This window comes from Epinephelus lanceolatus, chromosome 1, assembly GCF_041903045.1.
Source record: "Epinephelus lanceolatus isolate andai-2023 chromosome 1, ASM4190304v1, whole genome shotgun sequence".
NCBI lineage: Eukaryota > Metazoa > Chordata > Actinopteri > Perciformes > Serranidae > Epinephelus > Epinephelus lanceolatus.
Window position 1 is genome coordinate 10,284,615 of NC_135734.1, and position 15,379 is coordinate 10,299,993.

At 39.9% G+C, this 15,379-nt stretch overlaps 1 long non-coding RNA gene across 1 annotated transcript; it reads right to left on the reverse strand.

Moving 5' to 3' along the window:
- Positions 1–10,791: 10,791 nt before the first annotated feature.
- Positions 10,792–15,171, reverse strand: LOC144464653 (uncharacterized). The gene is made up of 3 exons (XR_013492319.1): positions 15,082–15,171; positions 11,198–11,312; positions 10,792–11,093 (listed from the first exon to the last, which is right to left on the reverse strand). It is a non-coding gene; the product is annotated as an uncharacterized LOC144464653 (long non-coding RNA).
- Between the last annotated feature and the right edge of the window lie 208 nt (positions 15,172–15,379).

Below are 15,379 nucleotides of genomic sequence, written 5' to 3' on the forward strand. Positions count from 1 at the left end.
CCCCTGCTGGTGAGTGATGTAATGCAACTTGGCTGTTTTTCCACAGTAAACAATATGGTGGCTGGCTGATAACAAATGATCTTATAGTATTAAAATGTTTTAGGCAAGAAATAAGCAATACAGTGACAGACTCTTGGTCTATAGAGTTTGAGAGAGAGAGAGGGCGAGGCAGGTCTCTTCCTTGATTCACTTCCATACTCTTTGTGTCCATGGTGGCAGGCGTACGAAAATGCCGAGGTACAATCTGTAGTTGGAGCAACAGCCCAAGAGCTAACAAAAATCTGCAGATTTGAGCTGAGAGATGAGCAGGGAGATTTAGGCACTGATGGAGGACAGTCTACCACAGTTAATTTACACATACCATCCATACTGTGACAATGCAAAGTTGTTTTTGTACTTCTAAGGGTTATTTTTTCAGTAGGATTGAAGTGGCTCATGGCCGAGAGCCACAATCAGGCTGAGGAGGATGCAGAGTTTTTAATTAAAGACAGACTAGCATATTGTTGGTTTAGCCCTTTTCCTGAGATTTGTTGATAATTAAAAAATATGAATTATCACCAAGCTTAACCTATAAAGGGTCAGTTGACCTAATTTACAAAAAGACATATTTTCCCAGTTATCCCGGGACATGCAGACAGTAATGGTTTCTTTGGCGAGGGTTTGAGATATCTGCCGCCAAAGACTGAACTGGATGAACTGAATTGAATTTTTTCGCACACAAAGCATTTTAGACTTACTGCACTAATGAGACTGCATTTTAGAAACAATGTCTCTGTTACTCAGGATAATTCACATAATTTGCTTTTACTGTTTGTTTTTCTGACTGAAAACAGTTGACTTTGAGGTTTGTAGATTGTCCAGAGTTACCAGGGACATTGCAATGACTTTTCACAGCTGTTTTTTTTTTTTTCACGTAAGTTTTTGATGAGTTAAGGATGACATATTAAATACCATTCATTCTCAGCAATAATTTCAACAGACAAAACCAAAACTATATATATGACTACAAACCACAGGGGGGAAGTGGGAAATATGTTTTGTAATTTGTGTGAACTAACCCCGATGAGTACTTGTATGTGGAGCAGTAGTATCAGCATACATTAAGCACTGAGCTGTAGCCAGTTTGTGGTAAGTTTGAAAGTACCTTGTCAGTGTTAAGCATATTTCCTGGCTCCAGTCCTGACCTGTAAAATGAAGAGTCGAGGCAAATCGTGTTTATTAATTAGTTTTACCAGGAGGAATGTTTTTCAGGTAAATACAAGGCAGAGGACTGAAAAATGAAGCCAATGCAGAAATGCCAAAAACTGCAGTTCCTCGAATGGCCACTTGAGGCTGGCTCCAGGAGTGAGCAAATCCCCATAGGCCCCCATTGTAAAATGCCCAACTTTACAGCACAAGTAAACACGTTTACAGCCTGATACAAAAAATGGTTTTGGTCTCTATAACTAATTTCTAGGGCAGCACCCGACAAAGAATTTTCCTAGTCGACCAATAGTCCTCATTGAGAGCCATTAGTCTACTGGACGCTTGCATGTTTTCGACATCAATTATTAAATTATATATTTTGAAGAATAAAGAATAGAATCAGTAACATTGTTAACACGGTGCTACATTACAGAGAAATACAAAACCATACTAATGAACCTTCATTAATATAGGCCTATATTTTATCTACAAGTGCACGTCACATACTGAGCGAGCCACCTGTCGGCAAAGCAGTAATGACTGTGCTAATTGGCTAATGAGCATGCAGCTACTTCCATGTTTCAGATGATACGACATGTTTGTAGTCAACGAATGAGTTTACATATCACCTTGTGTTCGTCCTTCACCTTCTTAAAATGATCCCACACTTTGGACTTCCTGCCCGACATGTTATTAACTAGCCTGTGTAATAACCACAGGTACTAGCCCTGTAAATTAACGTGACTCCTGTCTGACTGCTGAGCGTGGCGACTTCCTGTGTCTGACCTTTCAAATTAAATTCCCACATGATCCAGTCATATAGGTTTTGATTGGTGCAGCTCCAAACAGTTTCATGTTTGTTTGTTTGTTTTTTGTTTGGTTGTTTTTTTCTCTGCACTAAGCGACCAATGAAATATTACTGACTAATGACCTTGCTCAAGTACGGTAACTTCTGGTTCCAACAATCCAACAGCCGATATGCCCAGTTCAAGGCTTTACAATGGGAGCCCACAAACCAATAGGAGACACCATAGCTACTTCCATTATTTTAAACAGTCCATGGTAAATACAGGGTGCTACTGTGACAGGATGATGAAGCACTTGTGGGTACTTTTTCCTCAATCTAACCAACCATATGACCTTTTAAAAAACCTACCTGGGCCCATTATATACTGTAAATACTGCATAAAGAATAAACTGCCAGTACAAATGCCATGCTAACCATTATGCATAATGTAAACACCCAAGCAACTGCACATACATGTAAAGCCTAATTTGCACCATGACACTACGGTGAAAGAATATCTCATCTATTTAATCTACAGCTCTCTCAGAATATCCAGCAGGGATATTAGTGGTAACTATAACTAGAGCAAACCTGAGGTAACCCCCAAAATAGCACTAAGTCTAAATGAGCAGATATTGCAGTTACCCATGAAGCAGATTTTTACTGTCATTAGAGATATATTGTTTCCCACACATCTCTCCTGTGGAGCCTCAAGATGAAACGCTGTGTAAAAGGTGCCATAAGAATGTCAGTGGAGATTAATCACACTTATCCCTGATCTGTGGTGGCATTCCTAACCGGGTCACCTGTAAAAAGATGACTCCTGAGCTGAAATAGTCCAGCCCGCTCTCAAAGTGAGATCCAGCACAGAGAAATAACCCACAATCACACGAGAGTAACCAAAAGAAAGCATATGAGCAGCTGCTGAATCACAGAACAAAACAACTGGTTTTCATGATGATGAGATGATTTGGGTTGTTTGCTCGGTGATTGATGTGTGTGTGTGTGTGTGTGTGTGTGTGTGTGTGTGTGTTATTGCACAGTGGAAGAAACTGAAGCAGTGTTAGTGGTTAACCTCAGTCGTTTGTGTTTGTCCTTTTCAAATTTTAGGTTCAGCTTCTCCAAACTGACACTAAATAAACACTTGCCAGGAGATGGGATAGTCTGTATTTTATTTTCCAATAACACGCTTTGCTGTTTTATACTGACGGTAATTTCCCCAAAAACATAGGTCCCCCAATGTTCTCTCTTCCTCTTCACCTAGGTTCCTATTTATGATGGCAGCAGAGCTCATAATTCCGAGGTCAAGCACAGAGGATGGCAGTGAGGTGTCTGTGCCAGTTGGATTCAGATTAACAATTGTACATTGTGGAGAACTTGGCGTATCGTCACGTTCCAGGACCTCTTGCTTTGCTCTGTCTCCAGGCCTCTTAACTTTTCAGAGAACAGAGTTCTGTCTCAAAGTTGAGCAGCTCAGGCCAAGGATTTTCCTTAACCTCTTTTGAGAAATGGACCGCGGGGTGAATTCATAAAAGAGCAGTCTGTTGGACAATTTGTCTTTTGACAGGAGGGAACATTGGAAGCCACCAGAGGGTGGTCAGCGGTGAGTGGCACAGGCGTGCCTGGGGCGGTACCTGCAGGCCATTCTTCCTCATGATTTGTCCTGGATGAGGAGAGGAGGGAGCGGCAGTGCAGGCCACCATCTGGCCCCGGCCAGGGAATTGGGTGGTGAAGTGCGGGCGGCGGGTGTGCGTTTGGTGTCAGTACGGCTCCATCAGGGCTGTTTGCGAACAGATGTTCTGTGGTGTGTTCGCTCCAGCACGGCTCAGGAGGGAAGACGTGTCTATCAGTGGCTGGAGGCTTTCAGGGGAGCAGCAGACTCTGACCTTGAGGCTGCCGCATGTCAATCCCTGTCTCCTAAAGCCCAGCGAGACTGCCCTATTTGGTTAGCATATAGACAGAAAACTGTACAAACACAATACATTTAATTTCTCACATCCATTTATTAAAGTGGCTGCTCAGAAAAAGCTACAATCCTGATGAATTCTCAGCAAGCTTGATAAAAGTTCTACCCTCAGTCCACAAAATGTAGCACCAGTCAGGATTTTTTTCAGCCGAGATCAGTTTCTCTTTGGTTTAGCTTGTATTATGCTTCCTCATGAGCAGAGGACAGTGTAAAATGCAAGGGCAAGAGTATCCATATCCTCTGTCTCCATCATCCGGATCTCAGCAATCAATAAGCGTTTAATCAGTCAATTATATGGCACTAATTTAACAGCCTGCAGGTAGAGCCATCTCGGAGCACTTCCCCATGAAAATACAGGCTATAGGAAATTTATCTTTTGGAAAAATGTCAGAGCAGAAAATGAAGTTTTCAAAGGGAGGGATGTGGGAACCCACAACATGTCTTCAGTGTTTAAAGATAGGGAGGACAAACCAGAGAGCTGCAGTTTGGGGGAAAGGGTTAAGGAGAAGATTACGTACAGTGTGAGGAGACGAGATTGCAGCTTGAAATTATCAAAATCTTGTTGAGAACGTGCAGAAAGGGAGATGCCCCATAGTAGAACTGATGTACAAATAACAGTTCTGCAGAGGGGCTTTTTAATCAGACGATTTGAGTGGGGGGAAAAAGTGGCTATGGTCTTGATAGTGGAGGGAATATTTTAACATTCCTGATAGGGATTCATTTGGAAAAGATCTGCAGCCATGTTGTTACAGAATGAGAGGGAGCTTCTTTCCTCTCGGTGTCCATGGTGAACAATGGCCACTTTCAGCTTGTTATTTATTAAACAAATATTGCTGCCTTCTCACTAACATCAGACGTGTTTCCAAAACCGAACTGTGCGTGGCAACAAGATTGTTTATTTGTTCGTTAAAGTGAAAGCTAATGTTTTATTTATGGGCAGTGATTAGAGAAGGCTGATGTTTAGCTAATAGGGAACAAAAACAAGAAACTCAACATAATAGCGTAGAGATTGCCAGGGACCCAGCTTGTAATTTCTGTTGTCAATATTTGAATAGTTGAGGGGACGTGTTATGGACACGGGGCCGGTGTTGAGTGCCGTCCGGCTCCTCACTCACCTATAAAAACTAACATCTGTTGAAGCATACATTAAGTTTAAAAATAACTGTACAGAGATCACCGGGTAAAGTACAGTCAACCAGATGTCGCTTTAAAAGTGCCAGATGGAACAATGAAAGCGGGATTGGAAATTAGAAAGCACTGTGAAAGGTCAGATCAATTAAGAAAGCTGCGTTGGCTGCCATATGACAATTAAGGCAAGTTTAAAGCACTTGAGCTAACAGGGCAGTGGCGTGAGTGGCTGTCGCGGGGTGGAACTTCTTGGGGGCATGGAAACGTGCACATGCAGGACGGGGGAGCTTCCTGGACTGAAGTGCATTTACACCAGGTCAAGGTTAATGACCTGCACAGATAAACCTGATAGAACGCCTCACAGCGCTGCTCACGACCTTTGTCCGTCAGTATTAAGGAGCCAATAAATTACAGGCGTGACTTTAAGTGACATTGAAATTTACTCTGCTCTAATGAGAGAAAGAGAGAGAGACAGCAGAGAGGGACACAGAGAGAGAGAGAGAGAGAGAGAGAGAGAGAGAGAGGGAGAGATGTGTGGGTATGAGAAGGGGATGCGTTTAATCTGGAGGTTTGGTTGCAGAAAGAAATCATTTATTTCCCAAACATTTCCCACGTCATACAAAACCCTGATTTTCCCTTCATGAAACCAACATGATACCAGTTTAAAAAGCCCCTCCTCTACTGCTCCAATCTTTATTTAATGCCCTGAAATCAAGCTGTAACAGGTACTGTGTCTCTGCTGTCCCAGATGGCTGCCAGCTTCCCTCAACACCCATGAGTGCACATGAACCACAAGGGGGCAATATTTGCATTGTTTGTCTGCATCCTCCCCAGGCACACACACACACACACACACACACACACACACACTGATTTACATTTATGTTTTGCATTTGCACATTTGGATCAAGTACAGTTTAGCTGTTCATTTACATTGCAACATGTTAACAGAAACCCACGATAAGCTGTTTCCTGTAGCGACAGCAGCTCACGCCTTCTGACTAACAGCACCACGGGCTCTTTATGTTACAATTTACAGGCAATAATAATTTACAGACTTAAACAGCCGCTCCTCTTTTGTATCCACTGCTTATCTGTACTTTATGAAAAAAAATTCACCAGAGCAACATCTGTTGTCTTGCCCTGCTCTGGTTTCCTTTGAACTGTGGATTAACAAGCCATTGTTCCAAGGGGTCAAGCATGCAATGGTACGGCTTAGTACAAAAACGCTGAGAGCCAGGAGATCTTTTTCCACACTTAAACACTCTGAACAAGACCATTTAGGAATTTCTTACACAATTTGTTCAGTTGATTCTTCCAAAGTTCTGCTGTAAGCACTTTCCAAGTGTGCAAACGGAATTATTCATCGTGTTAACGATAACATAAATGCAGCGGCGACAGAATTTAATGCACCCGTGGAGATTACCTTTATTTACTCATGAAAAAGAATACACTGAACTACTTTTTCTTTCTCTGTAAAACGATTCTTTTGAACTCTGTCCCCCACCACACTGAGAAGGATATATGTTAGGTCTGCTAATATCTCCATTTGCATGTCCTTAAAATACAGTTTTAATTATAGATAAGGCCAACCTGTGATAGAGCTGCACCTCTGCAGCTACAGCACACTCACAGTATGTTGTTAGTGTTGAATTTTATAGATTAATCGTTCTCCTCAGCGAGATAGGATGGTCAGAAAAGTAAAATGTGCACTCACACCTGTTATACCGTCACTGTTCTAATAGCTTGTGTGTCAAAGTTAAATCTTGCAGCAGGTGCATCACCTCCCGCTCTGTATGCATCAACTGTAACTGTACACTGGGCTCTTCTCCCTGTGTTTTGTCTCCATTGATTGTTGGGCCACTCTGCTGGAATGTGGGAATTAATTAGACAATTTGTATAATGGACTTAGGCACATAAAGACACGCAGGGCTCGACAGAGCGGCGGCATCCTGCGGCTCCCATTGTCCTTGAGGAACTCTCATCCAGATGTTCAAACGGATTGGAGGCTGACCCTTCACCCGCTCCTAATTATCATCTGAATGACAACATGGCCCAGATCAATAGTTCCCAGTCGCAGTTTGAAGATCACAGATAAGAAGCCACCTTGTTGTCAGAGAGAAAATGCTAATGCAATTAATGTTCAATAATCCCCTGGCAAAAGATCTGTGTGTGGATATTAATGCTGGATATTTACTCCAAACAGGCCCGTGAGGGGGAAACACACCGACCCAGCGAGCAGGGTTTTAGAGGTTTCTGAGGCAGTTTGAGCGGACTTACCGCTGGTCACAGTATAGTGGAGTGAAAGTGTAAACCAGAGGAGACTTCCTGTTGAGAGTGCAACTCATGATGAGGTCAATGGGACTCTTTAGAGCGGTGTCAGACTCCCTCTCTGCCCTCCTTGTGCTGTAGGTGCATGTGTGTGGTCAGCTGCTGCACATACACACTGCAGGCATCGCTGCTGTCATCTCAGATACAATGTGACTCTGTAACTCATGGTTTAATTACACTTTATTTTAGCCTTTGAACATCCAGTTTCCCATTTTCTTCATTGAAGTAGCTTTAAAGGTGGAAAAGCCCAAACTGTCTGCCACTATCATACAGCACTCTGCAGCAGCTTGTTCCAACCAGCAGCGGGCTGTAATGTAAGTTCATTTATTTACACAATTATTGTACTCAGTTTTGCAGTTTTGCTACTTCGTTTATTACAATTGCTAACAACCATTTACCTATAGCCCACATACTTTTTCAAACTCTAAACACAACACACCTACACAAATAGCCATATACTGTAGTTAATTTCTGCTCAAAACCACATTTTGTTCATTAAACTCTACATTTCATACAGTGCAAAACAAGATGAACCCAACTCCATATAAAATCATTCTTTCAAAACACAGCACGTTCTCTATCCAAGAGGCCCATATAGTCACTACTTTGAAAATACAGTTGATGGCATTACAAAAATGGCACAGTGTCACATGTTTGCATTCTTGCCAACATACAGTCTAAAAGTAAATGACTCATTTTGACTTCATGTAAAGTACAGTAAAAATAGTAAAGGACAGAATTGCTGCAGTAAAAGCTTTATTAGCAACATGGAATTGCTGCCAGTGATCAACAAAAATCCAACATGCATGACCTCTGGTTCCAAATGCGTAAATATAAAATACACAAATAGCCCACAGAAAAAAAGGCACAGAAGGGAAAAAAACCCACAAACATGCACAGTTTCAGACAATATATACAATCTCCTCTGTGTTGTTGAGTATCCACACTGAACTAAATCAACCCAAAATGTCTTCTTTTTACTGTACAGTGTATGTCCACGTTCTTGACACCAATTGGAAGAGGGGTTTTATTGGGTTTTTCACATATTTTCCACATACAGACAATAATGCAAAAATCTTCAAGAAAGAGAAATACATAAACAAACAAAATACAACAAAAAAATCAATAAAAAAACTCAAGCACAAAATTAATGACAGTAACAACATAAATAGGAAAAGTTGTGGTTGATCTATTTTACATAACTTACCCTTTAGAGGGAAGTATTGTGCCTTTTAGTTTGCAGGTGAAGATTTTACCAACAAAATGTATATATCCTATAAATAAATATAAATTATTATTGATTAAAATACCCAACGGTGCAGAAAGGAGGTAAAAGCAGCTCTGCCTTAGATCCTAGCCCTGAAATTAAACATATTTTTCAAGCTCAGGCACATTTTTTGGAACTTATTTCATCCAGATATCAGCTGATGAAAAATTCTAAGTTCTATGAATTTTATCTGTGGTCAAAGCTAAAACCTCTCTTAGTATGCAATACGTTTCACACAAAAACATTTCATTATAAATGATTTTCCCTACGTTTTTTGCTTTAGCAGGTGGATATTTTATGCTCGACAAAGAAGGTTTCCAAATGTTTGGAAAGAAACCTAAATATGATCAGCATTTGAATTTGTCTAATTGATATTCTTAAATGATGTCATCACTCAAAGGGGCAGTATACGAATTGGTGCAGAATTACATTGGTGTGATGAGCTGGAACATGAAACTTGTTCACACACACAAATCATGCTATTTTGAACAAGATTTTTTTTTTTATAGTCCCCCCCGGACTTCCCAAAATGTCAAACTATTGCTTTACTTAAACACTGTTTAAATTTCTTTATTTATGTATTTATTCTTTTATTCATTTTTGGACATCACATGCTCAGAGCCTACAGCAAGACATACTAATATGTTCATATCTCACTATGAAATAAAATAAAGTATTTTTGCCGAGCCATATATTAACACACTGTCTGTTTCTTTCTTTTGCCCACCACCTCTAATGCTGTCCAGCGCTGCTGCCCTGTAGCAGCTAATGACACTGACCTCCTGATGACACAGATACAGTATCCTCTGCCCTTCCTCCCTCTTCTTCAAGGTGTGTATTTTTCTTTTTGATGTCGATCCAGCTGCCACCTGCCACAGCTCACAGCTCCCTGACTGACTGAGTTCATGATTAACTTAATATTTTTTTATCTTCTAAACCTCTGCTCACAACAATGCTTCCCACTGAGCCAATAGCAATTTCTCTGAGAAGTTGCGCTCCTCATGATTCAAAATCATAAACCCAGCGTGTGTCAATGAGGATCCCATCCCTGTTTTTTGCAAAGGAGAATAAAACAGGTTGTGGGGAGATAGGCAGTGGATGCCCAATTAAAGAAATTGTTATTGTGAAATAGCACTGGATCTCATCTGGATTTTGCTTCAGTAACTATCCCATTCCATCTTAAATGATCTATATGAGCAGTGAAGAGAGGAGGGAAGGGATGTTTATATGTGTGTGGGAGGGTGTGTTCGTTACAAGATGGAGAGAGATGGAGCAATACAATTTATTCCTTAAGTGAGGTAAAGGCCATATTGCCTACCATTAACAGAGCACAACGTCGGCACGGGCTGATAATTAAGTAATCCATGAGAGCATGAGCAATATAGGACAATCACTAACATCCTCTGCTGCTTTGCCACATCAAGCCACTCGCCGTTTTTTTTTTTCTTCTCCAACATCATTTTAGATTATGTTGGAAAATATTATTGCATTGTGATTTGAAACTGCTGCTACAGAGGAAATGTTCTGCTTGCAGCTCCAAACTAATGATTCCAGTGAGATGAACTCATTTCAAAGAAGCGTGTCGCTTGTCACACTTTTCTGATTTGCTCCCTTTGCAAACTTTACATTAATATTTGATGCAGCAGGAAGTTGTTGTTTTATTTTTAATTGTTGACATCTGTAGTCTGATTGAAAATGTGCATGATTCATAAAGCAGGTTTACTAATATATACCTGAACTCCATTTAAATGTAAGTCTATAACTTCTACATGTTATTTTGGTTTGAAAACAATTCCTGGTGGTGTGTGCCCTGAAATAAATTTTTTATTTTATTCAAACATTCAGAGGAAATCATCACAGAACAGCTGTTTTTATGACAATATTAATGACATACCACATGTGTTTTACAAACTCTCATAAAGTGACTTCCCAGATGTAAGGTTTAACTGATTTTTAAGGTATTAAACAATATCGTAACATTATTTTAATGGAATATAGCTGAATATTAATTCAACGATGTCTGACAGTCAAATGTATACACTACACACCGCTTCCATGAATTATTTTAACCACAAGACAACACAACAAGTTATTTGATGGATGTGACATGTCATGAAAGGACTGGATGTAGTGTAAATGTTAAGCAGCACTGGAGACCAAAGGTCAATCAACTTTTTAGTGAGCAGCTTGAATTTCACACAGGAACTTTGTTGGTCTAACTCACAGACTGTAAAAATAATGGACATAGCCACCATGATATCACCCATGTATTGTAGACTCCTCTTTTAAAGCCTCGATTTTGGCATTTCTGCTATGGCCATCTTGGTTTTTTGGAGCCAGAGGTGACCATATTTGGGTGAGAGGCTGGAACTGTGGAGAAGCGATGGGTGGATCTGACTGACAAACTGAGGACGCTATTGGTAGACAGCCTGTCAATCAAATTATTATTTGTCAAAATGAAGAAGACGAAAGCACTCCTGCACTGCTCTCTGTGGGTAAAACCTTCAAGCAACATGTTGCAACTCTCATCTACCTGTTATGTGAAGTATTTCGCCTTCATCAGCTGACTGGGGGCTGGTCCAGTATGATTAGAAGTCTGAAGCCATTAAATGCAGTGCAGCTATTCTTGTTGGTAGGCTGGATTTACTCTGTAAAAAGGAAGCAAGTTCAATCAGGCTTTTGTTTCACCACACAGAAACTAACTTTTTATCACTCATATTTTTTTATGCTTTACTGGCCTCAATACATCCTTGTTAGGATCCCAACACGGGCAGGTGATGTAGAGATGCATATTAGTGTTGGATTTCACTCAAGCAAGCAGATGCAAAGATACATTTTTTTGAAGTGTATGTTGTAATCAATATGAAAACAACAAAGAAATAAATCAGTTTTAAATTGTAAAACCTAACTTAACTACAGTTTGACAAAAACCCTCTTTTACAATGTCAATCCATCGCAAGTATCACACTAATACATATATTTGAGAAAAAAGTTGTGGTAGAAATACTGTTTTGTCTAAAACACCATGAAATGTTAGCGTGCTAACATCAGTGTCAGGGTTAACATTTAAAGGTCCAGCATGTAGCATTTAGTGGTATGTAGAGGTGAGGTTGCAGATCTAAAATTTCTCCTGTATGCCAAGTGTGTAGGAAAACTACAGTGGCTGGCCTGAAAAAGCAAATGGCCCTGTCTAGAGCCAGTGTTTGATTTGTCCATTATGGGCTACTGTAGAAGCAACATGGTGAACTCTGTTAAAGAGGACCCACTCTGTATGTTGATATAAATGGCTCATTCTAAGGTAGTGAAAACACAACAAGTCTTATTTTCAGGTGATCATACACGAATGAAAAGATAGTTATATACAATGCACCCTTTCTTTTGCAAATAGATGCCGTCAAAATCCTAGATACTGGACCTTTAACATCCAAGAATATAAATAATAAAAATGTTTTCTAATTATTTTTTATTCAGGACAACACATAAAATCATCTTGACTGACCACATGTTATTTTATTTTCTACCTTTTGTAACTTACTATTAAACTTTTGCCTTTAGCAATGTGCTCCCTGGTCACATTACCATGTCAGTGTTAGGACCCTCTTAAATAAATTTTTGTGCAGTGTAGTGGAAATGACAGTGACCCCAAGAAGTAGATGACCTTTATGCAAAAGACTTCAAAATATAACCGTGACCCTGATTTAGACATTGTTCTATCTATGGTATTTTTGTGATTTGTATTTTCACGTCATAACAACATTTAATTTGAATTAATGTTCATAGACTGGCCTGTACATATTAAAGAAGTCCTTCCCAATAATAGATCATGTATGAATGTGAGCTACTTTTATCTATATATGTGGTTTTAAAGATCAATTTTATTGTGCTAAAAAAAATATGAAATATTAAAACTCCTTTGTTTTTTATGGTGATAGATGAATAATCATTGATGCTGTACAACATCACAATCACTTCTAAAGTCATTTTAAATGGGCATGTTTCATGTCATATTCTCACATTCCTCTTAGTTTGTCTTCAGCTGTTTGCTTCTTTCACTTGCAGAGAAATGGACAACATCTCGCCCTGTGTTTCATCATGATGGTCCAGTTGCCACTGAAATATTTATCCAGATTGCAATTTACAACAATCCACAATTTCCGACAGCAGTCTGTGTCATCCATCTCCACGCTTGTCCAAATGCATTTCCTTTGTTTCTTAAAAGAAATTGAATCATGGGAGGTTTAGGACAAGACTCTTCAATTTTTTTTCTCTCTCTCTCACTCCCTCCCTAACAAACGGTAACATTTTAATTCTTGCTTTCATCCCTCAAGACTGAAAATACAATTTCATGATCACCTCGCTGCTAGAGCCATGTTTAATAATTCCCAATTATGCAGCCAGGCACCTAGTCCTCAGCGTGAGCCCCACCATGCTGCCTGAACAGCAGCTGGCTCGCTGCTCTGTGTGTGTTCAGTCACCTTGATATCATCGATGAGCATGTTCCCCCATCTTAGCAGGTTACAACTCCGGGACCTGTGCTGTTGTTTTAATAATACAGTATGGTATTGTCCAGGAGGGAGTTTACTCAGTGTCTCCTGCTCCAGCCTTTTTTCTCCAATTTGTTACGCAGTTTACCCAAACATGCAGCATGGAGCGTTTCAAACCCTGCATGAGGTGGATGCACCGACGCACAGGGACAACTTGCACTTATTGTGGGCGAGAAACGCACTCCCTACAAGAGAAGTCAAAGTGCCTGTATTTACAGGTTACAAATGAAAAGCAGTTTGTTGTTATTTCAGTTTTTCCACTGCGCGCGCTCACACACACACACACACACACACACACATACCACCACAGTGATTTATGAACAGACAGACCGAATAACTGGAAAATGCACTTTTCAAAATCTGAGAAACATTATTATTGATAACTGCACTATGTACGACTGTGTCAGATGTCAGTTTTGGGCATTTTGAACTGTAAAAGTGACACCACTGCTGATAAAGGATATTCTACCCAGGCAAGGAGGTGCAGATACCATCTTGTCAGTATGACAGCAGTGAGAGTATGACTCAGACAAATGACTTTAGCAGCTGCTAAAGGCAAAGTGACCAACTGAATCCCCTCAAGGTGTTTAGTCTGAGTGTCTGTAGTTGTCTGCATGTGTTTCAGAGCCTTTCATACAGTGGTGGAGGACAGATCCTTTACTTGAGTATAAACAGCATTGCCAGTTGTATTACTGTGTTATACTGATGCATTTAAGTGTAAGTACCATTTAACTGTTACAACTGGTCAAAGTGGCTGAGTTTTTACTTTCTTATGCACAGCTGGATGGTTCCATCCATAACCATGCATCATATTTTACAAGCTAATCAGATATTTCATATGTAAAATCTTAATTTCACATTTTCTTTTACATTTAATACAGCTGAATATAGTGAAATAAGAAGTATATTTCACTCAGAAGTGTAGTAGGGTCAGAGTATGAAGTGGCATCAAATACTCACGTAAAGTGCCACATATTTGTGTTTTGTTATATTTTTTCTTTAATTAAAATAAATAAGAAATAAATTTTAGCATTTCAAATTTCTGCAAACCATGGATTTTTTTTACATTTGTATGTTATTATCTGGCAGATAAGTCAAAACTTTACTTTTTTCTTTATGTTTCAACAGCACTGTGGTTAACATAGAGTTAGGTTTAGGCACAAAAAACCACTTGGTTATGGTCTGGAAAGGATCATGTTTTGGCTTAAGATACCCACTTTTAGGGTCTCTGTAAAAAACAACAACCATTTCTTTGTGGCAAAATCCAAGCTGGAAACACAGCGATGGGTTTTCAAAAACACCCACGTTTGATGCCTAAAATGGCGATGGAAACAGCAATGACCCGCTAAAAAACAACCGGTTTTGTTATTTGATGGTTTTGAACAGTGGTCTGGAGCTGGGCAGGTATATCACCTAGGTGCCACACCATCCATCACCCCCTCCACCTCCTGATGACAAAGTCAGCTCCTATACTATGTCACTTTAGAAATGCTGATATGACACGTATCAAACATACAAATGTAACATATTTGTGATCTGCAGAAATGTACAATGCCAACATTTTCTTCTGGCGACTGGGCTGTTTTACACCACAGACAGCACTCTTGGCTTTTTGGGATGTTTTTGCCCTCAAAACTAAAAATATGACCACTATTGGCAGCTGCCATGCAAATGAAACCCTAAAATAAACCTTTCAAAAAGCTCAGATCAGCTAAGCTATACAGAGTATATTGGAGGAAGACAAAACAACAGAGAGAAATAAAGATATTTCAGTTTCAGAGAAAATAAACATTAACAGTGGAGATTCCAATAAGACATTTAATAACCAGCAATAAAGCCAGTGACCAACAAGCAGCTGAACTCATTAACTCACTCAGTTAATGCTGAAGATCGGAGGAGGGTGTGTTTTGCTGTCGTGTCTGAAAATGTTTTTCTTTGCTCAGTGTGTCTTCTGCATTTCCTTCCTGCTCTTTGTTCCTCTGCTAAACATATCTCTAAGTCACCCTGGGTGTCGCAACGGGATGCACTCTCACCCTCCAGCAACGCTTTATATCAGACTAACTGCCTCAGCGTATGTTGTGTAATGCAACATCACAACATCAGTTTGTGGTTTTGTTGTTTTCGTTCATGGTCTGGGAGCTGAATATTAGCCTTAAACTCATATGTCAGCT